The following is a 16991-nucleotide window of genomic DNA, read 5'->3' as shown; positions in this document are numbered from 1 at the left end:
TAACGCCTGAAAAAGAATGCATGGCCCAGGAGCATTGTGCCAAGGTGGCTAAGGCTGAATCGCTGGTTTGTCGAGGCAGGGGTTCTGCACTGCAACTGAACTTCAAAGCCCCGGGGGGCGGTTCCTGCAACAGGAATGCAATCACCACATCCAACCTTCAGATCTTGGGTCGCAGAAGAGGCAGCCCACCCTCAAGCCTTTCCAGCCCAAGAGAAAGATGCTTTCCACTTTGTGGCTGGGGAGCTGTGCCTGTGAGTGCCAGGCTCCCCCCCCCCACCCGCCTCTGTGCACCCTTATGCAAGTGCAAGTCACTCGCCTCTTTACTTTCTCTGCAAGGTGGGAAGCTTGCCTGGAAAGGTGGTTAGTGACGGAGATGGGACCTGTGAGGCAACCGGCAGCTCAGAAGGTTAATCCAGATTTGCGTCACTGTCCCCGACAAGGTGAGGATCTGCCGGTCCCTGGATCTCTCCAGGAGAGGAGGAGCAGCTCACTTCCCAGGGGAATCTCTGAAAAATACTGTAAAGCCATTACCTTCTTTGAACAGGCCATCTGTCTCCCGGTATCACTGGAAAACAACCATCACTTAAAACCCAACTCAGCCCAGCCTGGTCAGGTGCTAATCAAGGACATGAGTTAATAAGGCCAAATAATTAGAGGATTAGTGTCATGACCTACCTGGTAAGTGCCCATCTTATATTCTAATGCCTATAATCACAGTCTCAGCTGTCTGGGGGTAGAAAAATCCAGCAATGACACTGTCTGATACGGATTCTCTGATATTTTCTTGAAAGAACCAGGGGACTCGAATGCAGGAAGCACTGCCACTCGAGGACGTCAGGGCAGTGCTGACAGCCTTTCAAGGATAAGTCAAGGATTCAGCAGTGTCCATCACAAACCTTTCCTTCTCTCTGATTGCCTGAGATTTCTGGGATCCTGACGAGTCACTAGGGACGTGAAATCGTAACTAGAAGAAACACCACCACCAATGAAAGTACGTGGTCGACCCTTCCTGACAACATCTCATAACCGCAGAACCGAGGAGATACCTGTGTTATCCCGATGTAAATATGGACCCCACGAGAAACCAGCTCTTTGAACCCACGGTAACGGTTCCTGGGAGGGCACTATTGGGGGTGGATTTCCCAAGATGCTGCTTACGAGTCATTCGGAGAACCCGAGATTGTAGAGAATACTGATCCAGATCACACGATGGGGATGACCTAAAAATGGACCCCAGGAAAAACAGTTAAGTGGGGTTATTATGGCTCTACCGGTCCAACCAAACAAGGGATGGTGGATTTATGATCAGATTCTGAATTCTAGAACAGGAAGGGATCTGGAATGAACAGAAGCACAGACGCTGTCCCCCGAGGCTGGTCTACTTAGCAACTGGCTCCTCCCTCTGTGGGACCCATGGGAGTCAGGGTAGTTCAGAGGGTACTTGCTGAGGTTGCAGACCTGGAGCTCCAGGATTTGGGGGAAGTTGGTGCCCAGAATTGTCCCTTTTCTTCTCATCCACAGGTGTGGAGAGTTCAGCTCCACTGCAGGCTGGCTCAGGGTCCACGAGGATGGATGTCCACCTCACCAAGCACTGTAGGGAGGCATAGGGTCATCGGTGAAGGGCTTCAAGAAGCATGAAAAGCCGCGTGGACGGATCCCCGGGAGTGGACAGGATGATGGAGGTGACAGACTGTCCACTGGGCATCTCCAGTTTCCTATCGTGGGTCCTACAAGTGCGTTTTCATTTCCTCCTGTCCTTAGGGTGTATTTCTTAACGCGGATGAGCATCTGAAATTAGGCTGCGATGCTGTCTGATTCTTGTGCCCCCTCCCCTTGAAGGTGGGTGTGATCTAACTCACCGTGACACAAGAGCGTCCAGCCGGTCCATCGGGACGGTCTCCAGTGACAGGGTCCCGAGGAGGAGTCTTAAGGAAAGTGATACGTGGTCTTCAACGTCTTGAGTCTGAAGGGAAGCAGCCTCGAAGAAAGTAATATTCATGTCTGCACTACCCTGTATTACGTGTGTGTGGATCTAACAAATATAAACAATAACTATTATAAATATGGCAACACATGATACACATATAATATACAACACACATACAGAACGTAAAACGTGCAACATTTGACAGTATGACAGTTAATTATCATTTTTTTTTTGAGGCACACAAGTACCTTGTGGCTCTCCCATTGCAGAGCACAGGCTCAGCGGCCATGGCTCACGGGCCCAGCTGCTCCACGGCATGTGGGATCTTCCTGGACCAGGGCACAAACGCATGTCCCCTGCATCGGCAGGCGGACTCTCAACCACTGCGCCACCAGGGAAGCCCAAGGTATAATTTTTAAGTTGTAATATATAGTATAAAATATAATCGGTGTAGTTGCATATATTATATTATATATGAGTATATCTTAATAGGCATCTATATAATAGGTGTATATATAATGTATAGGCATCTATATAATAGGTGTATATATAATGTATAAACATGTATTATATATTGGTATATATTAATATATGTGTATATAATGTATAGACATATTATACAACAGAATATATAATATACATTCTGACAAATGATTGACATGTAATTGTATATAATATGTAACCTACAGTATATAATGTAAAATCATAATATAATGTGAAATCTAACATGTATATGAAATATATATAATATACAATTTAATGTACCAAAAATTAGATGGTATAACCTTAAATACTAGATAAGATACATGTATATCATATACAAAAATTAGTATATACTAGTACATGGTAATATATACTACTCTATAACATAGTAGTATATATATTAATACTAGTATATAGTGTATACTAATATATATTACTATACTACAATATACCTTATACATAATCTATATTGTGTATTATGTGTTCATTGTACATAATCTATATTATATGTATGTTATATATAATATACATAATATATAGCAGTATAATAACTGTAATATATATTATACACAATTTAATGGACGTCCTGTTGGCTTGTTTCCATTGTCTTTAAACTTTCCGTTGCGCCTGGATGCACACACTGACTCCCTTCCCTGGGGAAGTGCAGTCCCCACCTCCTCCATGTCCCTGAGGCTGCCCACTGTGGCCCCTGCTCTGGGCACAGAACACCCCCCCCGGGTGTCACCCCACCCGTTTCCCCTCCGTCACCTCTGCCCTCCTCACCTGGCAGGACATCACCCAAGTCCCACCTGTGCTGCTCCATGCCAGCCTCTGCAACAGCCGAGCTCCTTTCTCCTTCAACCACCAGCCTCGCCCTGGATTTCCATATCCACAGTAACCTCTTCACTCGCCTATCAGCAGGGCTTCCCTGGTGGTGCAGTGGTTGAGAGTCCGCCTGCCGATGCAGGAGATGTGGGTTCATGCCGCGGTCCGGGAAGATCTCACATACCACAGAGCAGCTGGGCCCGTGAGACATGGCCGCTGAGCCTGCAGGTCCAGAGCCTGTGCTCCACAACGGGTCAGGCTGCAGCAGTGAGGTCCGCGTACTGCCAAAAAAAAAAAAGAAACTCAGCTGCTCCTTCCTTTCTCCTGCCTCTGGACCCCCATCCTCCCCTGACCCTGCATGAAGATGGTCCCTGAGGTCTGACCCGAATTTTTTTCCCCGATCAGCGTGATGGGGCCAATGGGTTCTGCAATCTCTCACCATTATGGAAGCTGAAAACCTGTAGCTCCCTCCAAAGTGAAATAAGTCAGATGAAGAAAGACAAACACTGTAGGGTCTCACTTACATGTGGAATCTAAAAAATACAATCAAGTAGTGAATATATAACAAAAGAGAAGCAGACTCCCAGATCTAGAGAACAAACGAGTGGTTCCTAGTGGGGAGTGGGGCATTATAGGGGGAGCAGCATAAGAGGTACAAACTACTAGGTAAAAAACAAGCTATAAGGATATGTTGTACAGCACAGCGAACAGAGCCACTATTTCATAATAACTATAAACCTCTTCCTTCCTGAACTTGGCCTGTCACTAACGACGTTCCCTCCCCCATCAAACATCACAGCTGCTAAGCTACCTGAAATCCAGACATTGGGAACTGATTTCTGTGGGTGAGGAAGTGGGTCTCATCCCAACACAAGTGGGGTACACTTCCATGGGGTTACCCAGATCTTCAGGGAACTCCAATTTCCTGCATAAATTGTTCTCCTTTTCCCCAGTGTGCTACTTAGGAAAAGGACAATAAATAATAAAATAATTCACATAAGTATTCGAAAGCTAGCGATGTGTTAAGAAAAATAGGAAAATCTAATGAAAAAGGAAATTTGTTTTTCAGAAAGAGGGCTATTAAAGCAGGAAGCAGAACAATGGTTGCCAGGGGCTGGCCGTGGAGGAACCGTGTCAGCAACAAAATGACGAGACAGCGTGGAAATGTACACAACTCACTGGGGGTGCTGATTCCACAACGGTGCACAGGGCTCAAAACTCACCCATCTGTCCACCTGAAAGGGTTGCTTTTACTGAAAACAATTACATCTCAGTAAACGTGAATAGAAAACAAAACGAGCCTCGTCGTTTTCATTCCTTTCCTACATGAGCTGCAGTAAGTCCAGCGAGTCAGATGGGTGAAGATACACACAGGCAATTCTTTCATTTTTACGTAAACAATCTGTGCTGTTTGCTGTTTACAACAGCCAAGACACGGAAGCAACCTAAACATCCACCAAGAGAGGAATGGATAAAGAAGATGCGGTTCATATATACAACGGAATATTACTCAGCCATGAAAAAGAATAATGCCATCTGCAGCAACACGGATGGACCTAGAGGTGATCATACTGAGTGAAGTAAGTCAGAGAAAGACACATACCATATGATATCACTTATATGTGGAATGTAAAAAATAATACAAGTGAATCTGTGCAAAACAGAAATAGACTCACAGACATAGAAAACACACTTATGGTTACCAAAGGGGAAAGGGGGGAGGGAGGGATAAATTAGGAGTTTGGATTGACATATACACAGTACTCTACATAAAATAGATAAACAACAAGGTCCTACTGTAGAGCACAGGGAAGTATATTCAGCACTCTGTAACAACCTATATGGGAAAAGAATTTGAAAAAGGGTAGATACATGAGGGACTTACTTCCCTGGTGGCGCAGTGGATAAGAATCTGCCTGCCAGTGCAGGGGACACGGGTTCGAGCCCTGGTCCGGGAAGATCCCACATGCCTCGGAGCAACTAAGCCCGTGTGCCACAACTACTGAGCCTGTGCTCCACAACTACTGAGCCCACGTGCTGCAACTACGGGAAGATCCCACATGCCTCGGAGCAACTAAGACCATGTGCCACAACTACTGAGCCCACGTGCTGCAACTACCGAAGCCCATGCACCTAGAGCCCATGCACTGCAATGAAGGGTAGCCCCGCTCACGGCAACTAGAGAAAGCCCGTGTGTAGCAACAAGGACCCAACACAGCCAAAAATAAAATTAAATCTTACAAAAAAAAAAAAGGAATACATGAATATGTATAACTGAATCACTTTGCTGTATACCTGAAAATAACACCACTATAAATCAACTATACTGCAGTATAAAATATAGGTATATATATATGTATATATATATATATATTTTTTTTTTTTTTTTTGCGGTACGCACTGTTGCGGCCTCTCCCGTTGCGGAGCACAGGCTCCAGACATGCAGGCTCAGTGGCCATGGCTCACGGGCCCAGCCGCTCCACGGCATGTGGGATCTTCCCGGACCGGGGCACGAACCCATGTCCCCTGCATTGGCAGGAGGACTCTCAACCACTGCGCCACCAGGGAAGCCCCTATATTTTTAATTGTAATTTTCATGTAAAAAAAAAAAAGTGTGCATTTAAGGCACTGTCCAAATGAACAACTTTCCTTGAGGATTTTGTCTGCATTCATGCTTTGTTTTGAGACAGTATCTGGGGGTGGGATGCTTTGTCATCCTACCTGTGGCCCTGCTCCCAATACTGCTGTACATGAAAAATCGGTAAAAACATACCCCTTATCTTTCATCATCTGTTTTGGCCTCGTTGCCTATGAAAAAGACCCCTAGATAAAATGAAAAAAAAAGAGAGCATTAAAGTATGGAACTGCACCACTAGCAATGTGTCCCCACCAGCCGTCAGACGCTCAGCACGGCCACTGGGGTACAGCTGGTGGTCGTGACAAGCGGGGCAGCCCTGTGGGAAGGGCGGGGGGGCAGACCGAGGGGGATGCCGGCAGTGTCCGCATTCCACAGCTGCCTGAGAAGCAGCATGGCCGCCACCACATCTGCAATCTGCAGGCAGTTTCTAGAGGGAACCCTGTACAACTGAACCACAGGTGAGGACAGACATCCCAACGGAATCCCGAGTCCCACATAGACAGGGTGGCACAGCCGGACCCACAGAGGACCCTCCCACCGCCCTGAAAACTACCTTCCACAGCTTTAGTTTTAAATCGTGGACTCACCCGAGTGCCCCCAGCTGTGTGGTTGTGCCTGGCTGAGAGCTGACTTGACTTTTACCCCGTGCCATGTTCCCAGGGAGTCCTTCTGGAGACCCCGTTACAGACTGTTTACAACAGCTGAGACGTGGAAGCAACCTAAGTGCCCATCGACAGAGGAACGGATACAGAAGATGTGCTACCTATACATGCAGTGGAATATGACTCAGCCATGAAAAAGAATGAAATCACGCCATTGGCAGCAACACGGATGGACCTAGAGATGGTCACACTAAGTGAAGTAACACAGAGAAAGACAAATACCCTATGATATCGCTTACATGTGGAATCAAAAATAAAAGGATACAAATGAACTTACGTACAAAACAAAAACAGACTCACAGACATAGAGATCAGCCTGGAGGGAGCAGGGTGAGGGAGGGAAGAATTGGGAGTGTGGGATAGCAGATGCAAACTAGTTTATATAGGATGCACACACAACGACGTCCTACTGTACAGCACAGAAAACTCTACTCGATATACTGTAATAAACTGTACTGGAAAAGAAACAAAAAACCCCACCATTCTTCCCTGACCTATAGACAGTGCACTGGCTGGTCTCTTCCTCCCCCCGCCCCACCCTCTCTCCCTGGCTCACTCCATTCCAGTGTCCTTCCTGCTCTTCCAGTTAACCATGTATGTTCATCCTCAGGGTCTACACCCTTGTGGTCCCCTCCTCCTGGAATTTTCCCCCTAGACATCCCCATGGCTTCCCCTCTTACCTCCTTCAGATTTGCCAAAAGTCTCCTTCACAGGCAGACTGGTTCTGACCACGTTCATGGCCATCTGTAGTCTCTCTCCCATCCTCGTTGCGGATTTATTCTTCTCCATTCTGCTTGTCACCTTTCTGATACTCTAAGGGTTACTTTTACCTTATAGGCTCTTTGAGTTGATGCTTTTGTCTGTCTTGATCACTGCTGTGTCCCAGCACCTAGAAGCCTGCCAGTGTGATGGTCTCTTCTTGCTTGAAATCTCGAAGTAAGGATTGAGGAAACACCCAGTACGCACGTCCGTGCTGCAAACAGCTGAGTGATAAAGACAGAAAAATACAGATAAGAATTCCGCTGATGTGCTCAGGACAGTCCATTAGACCTGTTCTGGCACCACTGTGTCTGTGATCAAGCGACTGGAAGTGCCGTGGGACTCTGGGACAAACGTGGAAGAACTCCGGTGACACACAGAAGACGCGTAGAAGGTAAAGCTGGAGAGAAGATTGGGAAGCGGGTCATATAAAACCTTGGAGGCTGTGCTGAAGACTTAGATTATATTCGACCTACAATATTTTATCCTGGGATATTCTACTTATATAACAGAACACGCACAAATGACCTTTCTTTGTTTGTTTTGTTTTGCAGTACGCAGGCCTCTCAGTGTTGTGGCCCCTCCCGTTGCGGAAGACCAGCCTCCGGACGCACAGGCTCAGTGGCCATGGCTCACGGGCCCAGCCGCTCCACGGCACGTGGGATCTTCCCGGACCGGGGCACGAACCCGCGTCCCCTGCATCAGCAGGCAGACTCTCAACTGCTGCGCCACCAGGGAAGCCCGACCTGTTTTCATTTATATTTTTATAAGATACTCTGGCTTTTATGAGAGCAGTGGACAAAGAGAGACACTGTGTTATCTGCTAGGACTGTCGTCATAGAGGACCACAGATGGGTGGCTTCAACACAGAAATGTATTTTCTCACGGTCCTGGAGCCTAGAAGCCTAGGATTCAGGAGCCAGCAGGGTTGGCTGCTGGTGAGATTTCTCTGACTTGTAGACGGCTATCTTCTTGCTGTGTCCTTCCGTGGAGGAAAGAGAGAGAGGGGGAGGGGGGGAGGGGGGGAGGGGGAGGGAAGGAGAGACAGAGACAGCACTCTGGTGTGCCCCCCTCCTCTTGTAAGGACAGGAGTTCTATGGGATCAAGGCTCTGCCGTTATGACCTCATTTCACCATCATTACTTCCCTAAAAGCCCCATCTGCAAATACAGTCTCTTTGGGGGTTAGGGCTTCAACGTATGCACTTGAGGGGGGCACAGTGGAGTCTGTAACACACAAGCAGAAATAGGGAGACCCATCTAGGGGCATCACTGAGAGAGCACGGCTGAAATGGAGACAGTGAGAATCAGACTTGAGACATCTGATGACCACAGAGCCAACGGGATTTGCTAGTAGATCAAAAGTGAAGGGCAAGAGGAATAAAGACGAGGGCTCCATGATTTGCAACGTAGGTACTCAATTTCTAGAAAATGAGCATTAAGTGCGTATGCTTCCTGCAAGTTTATCTTAGATTCCACTGATTTAGCGTGATGGCTTCCTGATCTCAGGGCAGCAGACTCGATAACAGAATGTTATCTCTGGTCACCACTGCTCTGCGTTACTGAAACTGAGCAGGACCCTGTGGGGTTCCTGAGCATGGAAGCCTTTCTGTCCCCCATTTCTTGTTTGTAGGGAACAGACTCGAGCCTCCTGAACCCTCCCTGACTCCCAAAGGGAAGATGCAAACAGTTGCCAATCAGGGAAGGATGGGATGCAGAGACAAGGGAGGAGCCGTGAAGAAACAACAGCGCAGCCTTGGGGCAGGTCCTGGCTCCCCCTCAAGGATACACATGACAACATCTTTGAGCTCTTTACAGCACTAAGACCCCCCAAACAAATGGAAGCTGTCATCATTCTTCAATCCAGAGAAGACCCCCTGAGGCCAGATTAAAGGGACCAGAGAAGTTCAAGAGATTAACTGAGGGACTTCCCTGCTGATCCAGTGGCTAAGACTCCATGTTCCCAATGCACAGGGCCCGGGTTCGACTCCTGGTCAGGGAAGTAGATCCCACATGCTGTTACTAAAAATTCCGCAGGCCGCAACTAAAGATCCTGCATGCCGCAACTGAAGATCCTGCGTGCCGCAACAAAGATCCCATGCACCGAAACTAAGTCCTGGTGAAGCCAAATTAAGTATTTTTTAAAAATTACCTGAGATTACCTGAGATTACCTGAGATTACCTGAGACCAGATTAAAGGGGTGCAGGCCCTGCACACACCCTGATCCTTATCAGCAACCCCACCCTTGAACCATTGCTACAGAACTCCTCACTAGCCCCCCACCTCCAGCTTGGGACACACAGTTTGGAGGGCACGAATCCACTGTGTCCCCCTTTGCCTGGCAAACCAATAAAGCTATTCTTTTCAACTTCACCCACAACCGTCTCTGAGGTTTGATTCGGCACCAGTGCACAGAGGCTGCCTTTTTGGCATCATTACTGCTTTTACATAACCCCTTTCTGCTCACGTTTCTTCCATTCCTGTCCTAAAATTCCCATTCTTAAACTTTCCATTTCCCCTTGGTAATGTCAATCAAGAACCATGAGGTTATGACTCCCGGCGAAACCAAGTCCCCCAGTACTGAGTTCCCCTGCCGCGTTTAAGATTAACCTCTTCATCCAAAACCTTATTGCCTTTCTTGTCCCATCCGTTTCCCCTAAGGTGTGAGGAATATCAAAGAAAAGAGGGGACTGAAAATGAGCAGGACTCTTTGGGGAATCTCCCGGGTACAGTATCTCCTCTTTGTCCCCAGTTCCGTTTGTAGAAAAAGGCTTTCGTGTCCTAGACCTTCCCCATGTTCCGAAGAGCACACTCAAGCAGTTAAGGCTTAGAATTATAGAGTCACAGCTCTCCTAGTTCCTCCTGAAAGGACAGAGATAACGATCTTACCCATACCTCTGAGTTGTTCTGCAGAAAGCAAGACCCCCGCCCGGGTGGAGGATGGTGACCACATGCTAACCACAAGCACTAGACCCCAGGCTGGTTGGAACCAGCTGGCTGATGACTGAGATTCCCTGAAACACCACCCTGTTACCTCAGCACCAGCCAATCAGAAGAAGGTCCAGGAGCTGCTCGGGCATCCTAGGACCCTCTCCCCAGCACTGTCTTTAAAAACCCTTCCCTGAATATCGGCTCGGTGCTTTGTGACCGCCTGGAGGGGTGGGAGGGAGGGAGACGCAAGAGGGAAGAGATATGGGAACCTATGTATGTGTATAACTGATTCACTTTGTTATAAAGCAGAAACTAACACACCATTGTAAAGCAATTATACCCCAATAAAGATGTGGGAAAAAAAAAAAAAACCTTCCCTGAAAGCCATCGGGGAGCTCAAGTCCTCTGGGCATGAGCTACCCGTTCTCCTTGCTTGGCACCTGCAATAAACGCTGTACTTTCTTTCGCCACTTCCCGGGGTCAGTAGACTGGCTTTACTGTACCTCTGGACCCGAGTGGACCCAAATTTGGTTCGGTAACACTGGCGCCCCAATGTTCTTCTACTTAAGATTCAGGGCTGTCGTCTGACGAAATAATCTATGTGTTCAGAATTTAGGAAGTAGTTAAAGGTGTTGTTATGCCCTAACTATTGTACAGCCCTTTGGACCTTGTTTGATCTGTCATGAGCTATTGAAAAACAGAATTATGTCATGGTTTGTCTCTATCCAATGAATACACCAAAAATGAAAAGGCAGACACAGGGAGAATTAGAACATAAGCAGAATAGGAATTTGGTCGTGGATGCCCTAGAATAGTCAGCATTTCCATTAATGCTGGGATATTCTACCTATATAACAGAACATAAGGGTTTATGTCCATGTATAACTTTACTTGGAAGCGATCCTAGCAGTGTACGGTTTTAGGGCCAAAAGGGGATTGTTAGAACACATCCCAACCTCAACAAGAGCCAAGCAAACTAAAGACTGAAGATGTGAACTGCTTGCTTGTGGTCACGGGGGCGGCATGAGATCAAGGATGAATGTCTCGGGCTCTTTGCTTTTCCTATACTACGCTCTTCCTGTCCTTTACCTACCACGGGATAAACTTCTTAGTGAGCAAATGATGCTGCTTCCCCCAAATTACTCCTTTCTGTTTCTTCTCAGAAACTAGCGCTTTTTCCTCCATCCATAAATATGCTTCTCATGCATGGAGACCTGAGTTTTCTCAATTCTAAAATAATAACACCTTCGCCTACAATATTATACTCTCCTTTTGGTTAATAAAGCATAATAAATCATGCAAGCATATTAAACTGCTGGAGTGAAGTATTACGATTTCCTTTATTTCTAGGAATTGAGTCCATACTGATTGCATACGTGAGTACGGTTATGACATGTGGACAGATGCAGGACAGCTGCTTTCTGCCGGAATCGTCCCATTCTGTTTATCCTTTAAAACCTAATTTACACAGCTCCCTTAGAGCCTAATTTACTCGGTGGAATATGTTAAATGGCATTAACTATAAATTAGGTAGTCCTCCAGAACTGGGGGACATTAGATGTACACAGTGCAATGCTAAGAAAATGGTATCTTAACCCTTTCCTCTGTCAACTCATATTAAATTTGATACTGCATGTAAGCGTTATTGGATTAGATACTATATTTTGAAATTAGTTCTGTTATTGTGGTAAATTTGTGTTACTTCTAATTGAAAATAAGCAGTTCAAAGTTTCATATTGATTAGATGACTTAAAATAATTAGCAATGGATATTGAGAGCATTATAGAGCTTATTTGCATCATGGAAAGCAAATGCTTCTTCTAGGCTAATATCTTACCTAATCAAACTGTTATTAAATTCGGTACTCATGACCATTTTAATAACGGTTATGAAGCGATGGTAAGAATTTATGACAGTCGTTAAAATGGGGGGTTCTGTATTCCCAAGAGGAACACACGCAGCTGGACACCTGGTGAACTGCTTCCATTCATACACCGAAATGCACGCGTTTATTATCTATACCTGGACATCATGGGTCCACGGTGATTACCGCATCATTAACCACTGTTATGAGATGAAGCACCGTGTGTTGTACCTGCCGGATACACTAACAGGATACAAATACAACACCAAAAGGACGTGCTGAGAACAACTTTCTCGTGATTACTTAGAAACGGACTGAAATTACACCTTGAAAGACGACCTGGGTCTTATTCACCACTTTCATGAGACACTTACCAGACATATGTGAGCCTCACATTCTTCATCTAAGAGGATTCAGGGTGCTTTATGGATTTACAGGTTTCAAAATATTTTCACACAGACCCATGTCATTTCATTCCCTCGCACATACATGCACACACTACAGATTAGCAATGTAACCTATTTTGAAAAAAAAAAAAAGACTAACTCATTGAAAACATAAATATGCATAGATAACTATTAAATTGAGATAAACTGTTTTCACAAGAACTATTTAATTTTCACTTTAGAAAATATAGATAGATGTAGATTGTGATGATTAATATAAAAGAAAGATATAGGTATAAATATTATATAGGTAATCACCAGTATCTCTCAAGTAAAACTTGCTTTTATATATAGGATGCATGAACAACAAGATCCTACTGTATAGCACAGAGAACTATATTCAAAATCCTATGATAACACATAATGGAAAAGAACAGTAAAAAGGAATGTGTGTCTATATATATAAATAAAACTGAATCACTTTATGTACAGCAGAAATTAACACGACATTGTAAATCAACTCTACTTCAATAAAAAAGTCTATGACAAAGTTTTCTCTGAATGAATTAGTTTGTGGACGCAGGAAGTTAAGAGGAAAGTCGCTATCAAACTATTGTATATGATACATTTTCTTTTTACCTTGCTAATTTCTCTAACTTACTTTCAGACTGGAGGTTTCACTTGAATTTTCTCTGCACTGCCTGAGCCAGTTTTTTCTTCATGCCTTTTACTCTACAAAAATTATGTCAGCCTCAGAGGTTCGGTCATTGTTCAAAACTTTGCACCCAGCTTTTAAGATATTCACTTTACTTAAACAGCTGGGCCTAAACCTCGAAAAGAAACCTATGAAGAAATTAAGCTTTGACGTAACACCTCTTCTTTATCCATTCACCTTCGGGGTTGCTTCCAGCTCTTGGATATTGTAAATAATGGTGCAATGAACACAGGTGTGCAAATACATCTTCAAGATCTTGCTTGAATCCTTTTGCATATGTATCTGTAAGTGGGATTGCTGAGTCATATGATGACACAATTTTTAATTTTTCGAGGAAATTCCATACAGTTTTCCATAGCAGCTGCACCACTTACATTCCCACCAACAGTGCAAAGTATTCCAATTTTGCACCCTTGCCAACATTTGCTATGTTCTGCTTCTTTTGTTTTTGATTATGTTGTGTTTATAGTAGGCATCCTGACTGGTGTCAGGTGATATCTCATTGTGTGATATCTCATTAGAGATGTACATTTCTCTCATCATTAGTAATAGTAAGCATCTTTTCTCGTGCTTATCGGTCACTGTCTTTTGGGGTGAAATGTCTATTTAAGCCCTTCTGCACGTTTTTAATCAATTTACTTGTTTTATTGTTGTTGAGATGTAGAAGTTCCTTATATATTCTTTTTTAAATTTTTTAAATTTTTATTTTAAAAACATTTTTTAAAAATATATTCTTAATAATCACCCTTTATCAGATATACGATTTGCAATGATTCTCCCATTTCACAGGTGGCCTTTTCATTCTTGATTGTTTCTTGTGATGTGCTAATGTCTTGTTGTAGTCCCACCTATTTTTCCTTTTGTTGCCTTTGGTTTTGGTGTCCTATCCAAGAAATTATGTGGCCTTAAAAACGAAGGAAACCCTGTCAGCTGCTAAAACAAGAATGAACTTCGAGGACGTCATGCTGAACAAAACAAGCCAGGGACAAAAGGACACACACCGTAGGACTCCACTTGTATGAAGTATCCAAATAGTTAAAATCACAGACACAGAAAGTAGAAAAGTGTACACCAAGGGCGGGGAGGATGGAGCACGGGAAGCTGGTATTGAATGGCTACAGAGGTTCAGTGTTGCAAGATGAGAAAGTCCCAGAGACGTGTTGAACAATGTGACTATACTTTACACAACGACTGTACACTTAGAAATGGCTAGGGTGGTAAATAATAAAGAAACTAAGCTTTAGAAAAAGATTAAAAAGAAAGCCACAAAGAAAACTTCGGAAATAGAGTGTGCTCCCTTTCTGCATTCCTGCCGGACGCAGAGACCTTAAAATCACAGGGGGTTAACCATCACACACATAAAATACAAAGGATACAGATCATCGTAATGGGACCATTTTGAAGGGCATTCCTATGAAACATGATATCGAGGCACTTTTAAGGCAGTTACACTACCCTGTTATGGCTTATGAAGATTGCCAAAGCAATAGCTAGAACATCAGAGAACAAAATGTTCAATGAAATCACTTTCTTTATGAATAGCCTAGCTCCGTCTATTAGAGAAAACCTCGAAGACCTGAGTGGCTTATACGGCAGTTACGACAGTCCCATTGTTCTATTAAAGAGCAACCATTTGATATTGAGTTGGCTATTAACAGATATTAATTTGTGCTTTTAGATTACTAGTGATTGAGACAATTCATTCTGCATTAAAATAATTCCCTATTATTAGAGAATATTAATTTATGTACATAAGATTTTTTTGTCCCACTTTTTAATAATTGGAGTATAGTTGATTTACAATGTTGTGTTAGTTTCAGGTGTACAGCAAAGTGATTCAGTGATTCAATATTTATGTGTATATACAAAAAAAAATTGGGTTGGCCAAATACTTCATTCAGGTTTTTCCATAGCATCTTATGGAAAAACTCGAACTTCTTGGCCAACCCAATATATATATATATATATATATATATATATATATATATATATATATATATATATATTCTTTTTCAGATTCTCTTCCTTTATAGGTTATTACAAAATATTGAGTAGGGTTCCCTGTGCTATACAGTAGAGGTCCTTGTTATTTATCTATTTTATGTATGTATTAGTTTGTAGCCGTTAATCCCAAACTCCTAATTTATCCCTCACCTTTGGTAACCATAAGTTTGTTTTCTATGTCAGTGGGTCTATTTCTTCTTTTCTTTTAATTAATTAATTAATTTATTTTGAGCCGCGTTGGGTCTTCGTTGCTGTGCGCAGGCCCTCTCCAGTTGTGGCGAGCAGGGGCCCCTCCTCGCCGCGGTGTGCACGCTTCTCATTGCGGTGGCCTCCCCTGTTGCAGAGCACAAGCTCCAGAGCACAGGCTTCAGTAGTTGTGGCTCACGGGCCCAGTCGCTCCGTGGCACGTGGGATCCCCCGGACCAGGGCTCGAACCCATGTCCCCTGCACTGGCAGGCGGACTCCCAACCACTGCGCCACCAGGGAAGTCCCCTCAGTGGGTCTATTTCTATTTTGTAAATAAGTTCACTTGTATCATTTTGTTTTAGACTCCACAAATATGCACTATCATATGATCTCCGTCTTTGGCTTACTTCACTTAGTATGATCATCTCTAGGTCCATCCATGTTACTGCAAATGGCATTATTTCATTCTTTTTTATGGCTTTTTTATATCCATTGTAATAGATATACCACAACTTCTTTATTTTTTACTTGAAGTACAGCTGGTTTACAGTGTTGTGCTAATTTCTGCTGTACAGCAAAGCTGACTCAGTTATACCCACATATACATTCTTTTCTAATTCTTTTCCTTATGGTTTATCACAGGATATTGAATATAGTTCCCTGTGCTCTACAGTAGGACCTTGTTGTTTATCCATCCTAAATGTAATAGTTTTCCAAATTCCCACCTGCTCACGTCTTGTTTCTGCTGTCATTGTTTTGTGGCATTTGGATTCCTCTCTTCGGATAACAACGCTACCAGGAGCCATGATGCATTCCTATTTCACACTTTGTCAATATTAACTGTCACCTTCACGATCACACTGAAGATTGCTAGGTGTTCTTCCCAGCAGTAGCCAAAGAATGTACCTTTCATATTTTGTAAATGGTCTTCATGGTTGTTTCTCCAAAAGAAATAGAAAATTTTCTCTTTTTCCATCAAAGAGACTGAAGAGTGTATTAAAAATATTCACATGTTTTGTAGAAACTCAGGCTGGAAGATTTGAATATTATGATGGTCTTGGAAATAATCAAATTTTCAAAGGCACTGGCACATTGAATGCTGCAAGGTGATTTGGCCCTCTTTGATAAAAACAACAACAAAAACCCATAAAAACTTTTCATCAGTCAACCCTCTCAGAGGAAGACGTCTCTATGTAGAGTCATGAGGTAAGCAAAGCACTTGGAGTATTTCTGTCCACTGTCTGGTCTGATTCCTTACTCTGGAACTATGCATTATTTCTTTGATCTGTAGATAAATCCCAGCAGCCTCTGTACTGTTGAAAGTAATTTTTATTTAGCTTTACTCATTTATTTCTCAAGCAGTGATTATGTAGAATCTCTGGCATATTCACCGTCAGCTATAAATCTGGTATTCTGAGTTTGGTGGATTCAAGGCATTCTTTGGTATTTCACACACAAGGGGAAAACCCTTTTTTGTTCATCTTGAAAACATCAAAATGGTAGTCTTAGGTCAGAAATCGCAGTTTTTCTTCTTCTTTTTTTTTCTCCCCCAATGTGCATAGTTTATTTTAATTCAAAATATTGTAAAGATCCCTTTCTCTCATCCTTTCTA

The sequence above is a fragment of the Phocoena phocoena genome, chromosome X (assembly GCF_963924675.1).
Source record: "Phocoena phocoena chromosome X, mPhoPho1.1, whole genome shotgun sequence".
NCBI lineage: Eukaryota > Metazoa > Chordata > Mammalia > Artiodactyla > Phocoenidae > Phocoena > Phocoena phocoena.
This window is presented reverse-complemented; position numbering follows the sequence as displayed.